Consider the following 7,731-nt stretch of genomic DNA (forward strand, 5'->3'; position numbering starts at 1 on the left):
GATGGGCATCCTGAAGGGAGTGTTGCTTCTCCTGGTTTTGGTCTGATATTCTGGCAATGCAGTTTGTGCTACCAGAAGCACCCTTACCGGAAGACTAACTGCAGCCTGAAAATACACACCATTTTTTCATTCAGGAGCCTGATCCTGTATTATATCAGATTAGGCAGGAGAGAAGCATGCACGGGAAAGTGTTAATGCAGAGGGGTGTCAAGAGGCAATAATAAAACAAACTGGTGGGAATTGCTGAATCTGGGTGCCCAGAGGTAAGATTTGAGCCTGCCTGTGAGGTCCCATCATGCATGGAGTACACTCCATGGACTGGCTCCAGGGTGAGCCTAGCACCTTGGTCCTGGGTCTGTTGAGGCTGAGAAGGAGATTCACGTTCTTGGGGGTGCCCTGGTCACCCTGCTCACAGAGTTGGTGGCTTTGTTGCAGTGAGATCTGGCAGGACAAATCCCACTGCCCACACACAGGATAAAATTATAAAAGAGCTATGAGATGGTAGATGCTGCCCTAAGCCACAGAAAAACAAGCTTTGCCTAGGCTTCCTATATCAGTTCCTGAGGTCAGGAAATGCCTCAGACAGTGGCAAGCAGACTGATATTTTTCATATTTTGGGGGGGAATAAGGGTGGTTGTGAAAAAATAGACATTAAGAAAAATGATTTTCTTTTTATTTATTTACTTATTTTCTGCTTGCAGAAAACAGGACAGAAATAGTTACCACAGCAAAGCAGAAAGTGCAGATACATCGCCGGCCTTCTTCTAGGTGCCGTTTTCAGTCTGTGATAGTGCTTTCATCATCGCAGCCTTCTGCATGTTTGCAGAGACACAGCACTGTGTTAAGTGACAGTGGTGTACACCTTCCTTCTGGTCTCTTCATCTTCATTCCTCATGTGGACATGGTCACAGGGTGAGTCTCTGATTTTGATTTTCCCCCTCTTCATGGTAAATCTTTCTCTTTTTTATGGTCATCTGCCATACCAGTAAGCGGCCTGTCTGTCCGTCCTGACCTGTGGTACAGATGTCTCAGGGGAGAGATACAGATTGCCATACATTCATAGTCGTAAATTCTCTTGAACTAGTAGCTCTCCTGCTCTCATATTGTGTGGCTAGTGCCAGACTTTTTCCTTTAAGACTCCAAACTGCTAGAGCAATCGGTGTTATACCAGTAAGCACTACCGTCCCCAGTCATACCCAGCGTTAGTATCACCACCTTTCTCATACCATGAGTGCTGCCAGCATGCCATAAAGGCACCGATTCAGTGGGCTCTAACACAGTGCATTACTGCCCTGATCTGAGGACACTGTGACATCTGGGCTTTGTTGCAATTTGGTTTGGCTGAACCCGTCTTTTGGGTCACTGTTTATGTTCTTTTTTTACGATTTTCAGCATTTATAGGTCATTGCTATAGCTGGAAAGGACCCATAGTCTCTTCAGTGCCTCCTTTTTTGGGAACAATGTCAAATGTGTTTACTAAAAGGAATGTAATTTAAAGCATTATAATGCCGAAAAAGTGCATGGGGCCTAGTAAAATGCAAAACTTATAAACAAGGAAGTTGTAGATTACCTGGAGAAAAAGTGTTCAAGTGGAGATCTGTGGGTAAGACAGGTTAAATGAAATTTGTTCTCGTTTTGGTCAAAATGTTCCTATTTTTCATCTGAGGAATATATCTTCTCCAGATACAAAGACTGTGCAAGTCTATCCAGGTCTGAACAGTTCTTTGTCAGGATTTCTCTTCTTTTTTTTTCCAAGACTTATTCTTTGCTGCCTTTTATTTCCACTGCAGGTAAGTAATTATAAAGGAATTGAGCAAACAAATCCCATTACATGCATTTTTTTTCTGTCAAATAAGCCATCTACAAGCTTCCACTTGTGTTCCTGGACTAGGACATCATTAGTCCTATGACATCTGCAGCAGCAGCTATTGCTGTGCAATTCTCCTCCAGGAATAGGTGTGTTGGGTTTAGTTTTGACAACAGATGATTATATGTGGGAAACTACAAGTAACTGCAGGCCTTGAATGCAAATGTCCTAGTTTTTCTTAGAGCTTTTCCTGTGCGATTGGCAGATATGTGGCTTTCCAATCATTTTTGATATCCAATTTGAAGTGGAGGACCCACCTGCAGGCACGTTTTTCACAGCTGATCAGTCATTGAGCAGAGGCCCTCAGACAGCAGGTAAACAGTGGGTACAAGCCCTGAAGGTGACTTCTGCCAGAGGGCCTCGGCTGTGTGCATGTTTGGGTAATAGAGACTCCTTTTAAAAGACCTATGGTTCTGTGTATTCCTCTGTCTTGCTACATGTAGTGGTGCTGCTGTTTGTAAAGTCAAGCTGCAGGAAAAAACAGAAGCTTTGAAAACACAGTAAGTGACAGCACCGAGCCCTCTCACAAAGCTCCTTATTCCCTTTTTAGACTTTCAGTCTCTTGCAAAGAGAGTGCCCAACTATTCATGTCTGGTATGAATACCCTAGAGCTTTGGTTTCTGAGTAGTTTATTTAAAGCTTATGTGTTGTCTTCTTTCAAGAAGAGCCCAGGTGCCAGTTTAGCACGTCTGGCCATCAGGGGACCTGCATGATCTTCGTCCAACTTTTCTATGTTGGCATTATAGTGCAGGGCAAGCTTGAACAAGATGCAGGCTCTCAACTTACTTCTCTGGTATGTGACTGTCCTTAGTGAGCCTTTGCTTGGGGTTACACGGTGTTAATATGCATGTGCGAGGTGGTGTGACAGAGAGACAGGCTGTGGCTGATGAGTGGTGGGCCTCCTTTGGGGCGCTGGTAACCTTCCTCCGTCCTGACAGAGCACCACGGTCAGGCTCTCACTCTCTGACCACATGTAGCATATAGACACACCGCTACCAGGAGATCCAGCGCCTTCTCACTGGAGAGACACCACAGCCCTCCAAGACCTTTATGGGAATTCAGTCAGCTGGGTATCAGCTTGAAGAGGGATGTGGGAATCAAGCGTGTGAGTCTCATGAGCAGAGAACATGGCTTGGCCTGAAGACGATGGAGATGATGTCCATCCAAGGGACAAGATTTTTTTCCTTATGTCTTTTTATGAGAAACTTCAAACCATCATGTTTAAAATGGAGTTGCCAATCTAGGGCGCTGGTCTTGAGTCTGTGAAGGCTTCTTATGCATACATGTGCCAGCACGTCTTCTTCTAGTAGTTGGGCAGCTGTCAGAAGTTTTCAACATGTGCCGGTACTGATTTGGAGCAGGATTATGTGAGTTACTCAGAATTTTTTTTCAAAATCATTTCCATCAGGGCTCAAGAACAGCAGCACTCCCAGTGAAGAAGTTGGAGGGGTTTCAACTGTAGGGAGAATTTATTATGTCTGTCACCATAGAAGGAAACTTCAGCTACTGAGATGTTCATCAGTCTATGTTCACTTTAGCACATGGCATGGGATAAAAGTTCTCAAAGATGGCTGTGAAGAATTCAAAAATTCAACAAAGTTTGTCTCTTACTCAGATCTGTCAGCCTATGTACATCAGTCACAGACCATTTAAAATTTACTTATTTTTCAAGTGACACAGATCAGAGCTGCACTTTCTGAATATAAAAGGCACACAATGGCATTTACTGAACACAATGGATGTTAATATGTGAAATCTATGTTGCTGGAGGTTGAAAGTATTGTTGTTGTCTGAAACAGGGCTGTGCACATATGGCCTCATCTCCCAGAACTGGTTTACTGCCTGCGTATGTAATCAATGGTGTATTTATATAAGGATGAAAATGTACTTCTTTGCTTTCTATTATATCAGAATCAAGATGAGTGGCATCCTGTGTGCTGGCAACAAGCACTTCCAATAGCATTTTAAACTGTCCTTCCTCAAGCAATATCAATGCTTACAGCCTCAGACTTCACATTCATTATTTGTTTGGTATTTGAGGGAAAGCTGTTCCATTTGACTGCTTTAATAGTGCTCAAATGATAAAGTTAATGCTGAGATCAGTCCCATTAACTGTTTCTTTATAAGTGCCAAGTGACTATGATGCTAAGGTCTCCTGATTCCAAATTATGTAGCTTTTCTGCTCTTTTAACGTAGATATTTTATTTGCATAATGCATTGCAACATTTCTTTTTTTTCAATTAACCATCTCTGAGGTTTTGGATGCTGTAGTGCTAAGAAGATACTCAGCGTTTCCTCCATTTCCTTCAGGGCCTTCAGCTGAAATCCAGCCTGACTCAAGCATTAACCAAAAACGTTCTCACCAATTCAGTGTTAGTGGTGTGAAATGAGTTTGAGAGGTCTCAGTTTCAGCTTGTGCTATGAATTCATTCCCCTGCTTTGTGCTAATTGTGTTAGACACGGAGGCTAGGAGCCATTGATCAGCTGAGGCTGTACCTATTAGTGCAGGCAAATAGAAAAGTAAGTTTTCTTATCCCCAGTGTAGCAAGGGGCTGGGAGAGAGTCAGTCTGTGTTTAATGGAGTAGTGCAGAACCTGTCAGAACTGGGGTGATGGAAGCTCCTACTGACCTGGATAAATTAATGTCGTCACTTTAACATACACTGGGGAACAAAGGATTTCTTTAACAGATATTTCACAGCTTTTAAGAACCTCAGTCAGCTGAGCACCAGTCTCACATAGGTGTAGGTGTTGTGTTTAGAGATTGCAGAAAGGTATAATGGGATGGTTGCATTGCTCTGGAGCGGTTAGTAGGGTTATTTTATGATTGTAGGGCTGTAATCTGAGCTTGTGTAAGTATTGATCTCCGTTATTTGTTTGGCTTGTTACAGAACCTTAGCGAACTTGTCAAAAGGTAGGTAACTCCTGCTCTTTTTAAATTGTTCTTGATATATGTGATGTGACCTATATGGTTCATCTAATTGCTGGTTTTTATTTTGTCAGGGAGGTGCAAAAGATACAATAATAACATCAGCCCTCACTCAGAAGATCAGTGATGGTACTGAATTATGAAGGAATAGAGCAGAAGAAGCCTTGTAAGTTAAACAAAGGCAGAAATGTTTGTTGTTGATTAAAACCAAACTTAACTTTTCGTATATGCAGGAGCATTACAGATGACAAATTTTGAACTGAAACCACTTTTTAAATTAATGAGGTGGTAAATAAGCGCTGTCATTTGTGTGGAGAACAGCTTGAAAAATGATAGTGTTTAGTATAGCATGGAGTAAAAAATGAGTCCTTTTTTGTTTCACAAAGACCTAAAGAAAACTCTTTCTTGAGCAAGCAATCTGGAGGGCTGATACTTGGGAAGATAAGATAAAACTTATTTTGTTTTTCCGACTCCAGTTTGGTAGACCTAAGAAGCGTAACAACTAAAGGACAGAGCCTAAAACGCACATCCCTGGTTTCCCCTGGGTACCAGGTGTATGGTGCGTGTTAACATATATGCTGTTTATGGAGTGATGTGCGGTTTAGGGTATGCATGTCCTCTGTTACTAGAGTGTAGGAAGCAATAAATTCCTTTTACCTGGAAAGAGAGATAATTTTCTGTTACTTTTGTTAGGGTTTTTGAGATTCAACAGGGCTTGTGTCTGCCCAAGCCCTGGGGGGGAAAGAGTTTAATGGGGGTTGAGAGCTTGGGAAGAGGAGCTTCTCCTCAAAGAAAAGAGACATTTTATTATTATGGAGCACCAGGAAGTCTGGAAAACAGTCTGGAAACCTTGCTTGCTTTGGGAAGTGAGTCTCTAAACCACTTTGCATTTTTGTATATACTTTAGAGTATAATTATGAATACCAATTACCATGGCTGTTTCTTTTAATCAGCATGAACTATCCATCTTGTAATACTTTTCATGCTGCTAAGGAAATACGTGCACATGTTTTTATTGCTTTCTATCAATCTCCCTTGTACATTTCTTAGTGCAAATCCTTTCCAGAGGATTGGCAATAGCCTTTCTTTTACAACAAACAGTTTGATTTGGAGTGCTGCTGCCTATCATCACTACATTGGTGAAGAAATGAAATGTTTATGGGCTAATCTATACCATCCTCCCAAACCATAGATTTTGGTAATGGAAAGTTCAGTTTAATGCTCTAATAAACTGTGGTCTGATATATGCTGTGCCAATTAATCTAGAAGGTAGATGTGAGAGTGAAATCCTGTATCTTCAGCAATGTTTCAGTCTTCATTCTGAAATAAGTGTAAGTACCTGGGTAGATGAGGAAGCGTGGCATTCTTCATGATAAAATAAATGAGAAATAATAGGTTACTAAGGAACTGTTCTTTTTTCATGACACACTTAAGCCCTTCCTTGTACCCCTATAAAAGTCAGCCTCCCTGCTGTAAGAAGGATGCAGGTTTAAGCTACGTCAGGGCTACATGGACAACAAGATACTGCTTGGAAAAAGACTGAACCTGTTCAGTTGAAAAACTGAGATTAGTTTGAAAACCTGCTGAAGTGGAATGATCTTGTAATTATGGTATGAAATACTGTAGAAGGAGAGCTGTGTGGAAAAAGGAAAATATTGCTATGGGGGAGCAGGTTTACATCACTGGGTGGGTTACGTTAGAGGACTTTGTTCAGTCAGGAGCCTTGTACATGCTGTGGCTTCTTAACACCTCTTAACACTAATGTAGAGAGGGTGGGTGTGAAAGTTGGGTGGGCTCAGTGATGTGGACAGCCAAATTTTTCTGCCAGAAGGAAGATGCCTATGCGGAACTTCCTCATTGGGTTTTCCATGGTGGCATGTGTTGGAGCTACCTTTCCTCAGTTGTTCTGCACTTTCTGCCTTGGTTTTGTATGGTGCCAGCTCTGCAGTGTCGGTCACCCTGTGTACTGCTGCGTATCAAGGACCAGCATTTTGCAGCTTGACCTTTCCCTTGGGATCTAGCCCTGCTCCTGAGGAGTTAAACTCGACTGCTTTGAGTAATGGAAAGTATGTTCATTAACAATGTTCTATTTAAAATACAAAGCAAATGCAATGATAGCAAGAGGTGTCAGATGACCGGGACTGAGAATTATTCTTTCCGTTTGGAGCCTGAGCAGATGCAGGGCAGCCTTCCCCAGCTGCTGGGGTCTCCGGTCTCTCTCTGTGGGGTGAGGAGGAGCTGAGGAGCTTGGCACTGTGCAAGAATGTTCTATATGGGAATGCAGCATGGTGCTGCTTGTGCTGGGCACATCTTTCCTCAGGGAGCAAAAAATAAGGAGAGGAGGCCTTTTTTTCAGGAGCATCCCCCAGGATTAGAGCTCTGAGCAATGCAGGGGTTACTAGCATGTGGGCAGTAGGTCGAATCAAGAAGTTTAACTTTATAAATGGTTTTGAGGCAAAGCAGAAGGTTCAGCAGCTCATGAAAAAACACACTAGAGCTTTTTATGCATTTCCAAGTTGTGCTTTCAGGTTGGGTACCTTTTGGGATGGGGTTTATCAATGGAATTAAAACTGAGTGGTCTGGGTTTGTTCTTTCTCTCAAAAATCTTTTTTTCCTTAAATTGTCAAAACATCTTGTTTTCATTTGAAGTTGTAGTAACAGTTTTCTTGTTGTTGTCATTATGGTTGAATGAGAGTGGCTGGTTGAAGCTGTCATTAGCTGGAAGAGGCTACTATTTAAGGAGTGGGTCTTTCTTTATAAATGGCTGAATGAATATAACCCCCAAATGTTGTCTTATCAGAATATGAACTTTTTTTTTTACAAATAATTGTTTATGTTTGGGATGGGGAACTTCTAACTACCAAAACTCTATCATAAAAATCCATTTCCTGTGTAGCTCAATGAAATACCTTAACGCTCAGACTGTTTAGTGGGAA

The 7,731-nt window shown here is 41.9% G+C and overlaps 1 long non-coding RNA gene across 2 annotated transcripts in view; it reads left to right on the plus strand.

Annotated features, from left to right (window-relative positions):
• The window catches only part of LOC125182132 (uncharacterized), a 49,594-nt gene that overhangs the window by 1,174 nt on the left and 40,689 nt on the right, over positions 1–7,731 (plus strand). For both annotated transcript variants that reach the window (XR_007161176.2, XR_007161175.2), the window contains exons 2-3: positions 702–912; positions 4,870–4,961. This is a non-coding gene — a long non-coding RNA (uncharacterized lncRNA). The remainder of the gene's footprint in view (positions 1–701; positions 913–4,869; positions 4,962–7,731) is intronic.

The sequence above is a fragment of the Anser cygnoides genome, chromosome 6, assembly GCF_040182565.1.
Source record: "Anser cygnoides isolate HZ-2024a breed goose chromosome 6, Taihu_goose_T2T_genome, whole genome shotgun sequence".
NCBI classification, from domain to species: Eukaryota; Metazoa; Chordata; class Aves; order Anseriformes; family Anatidae; genus Anser; species Anser cygnoides.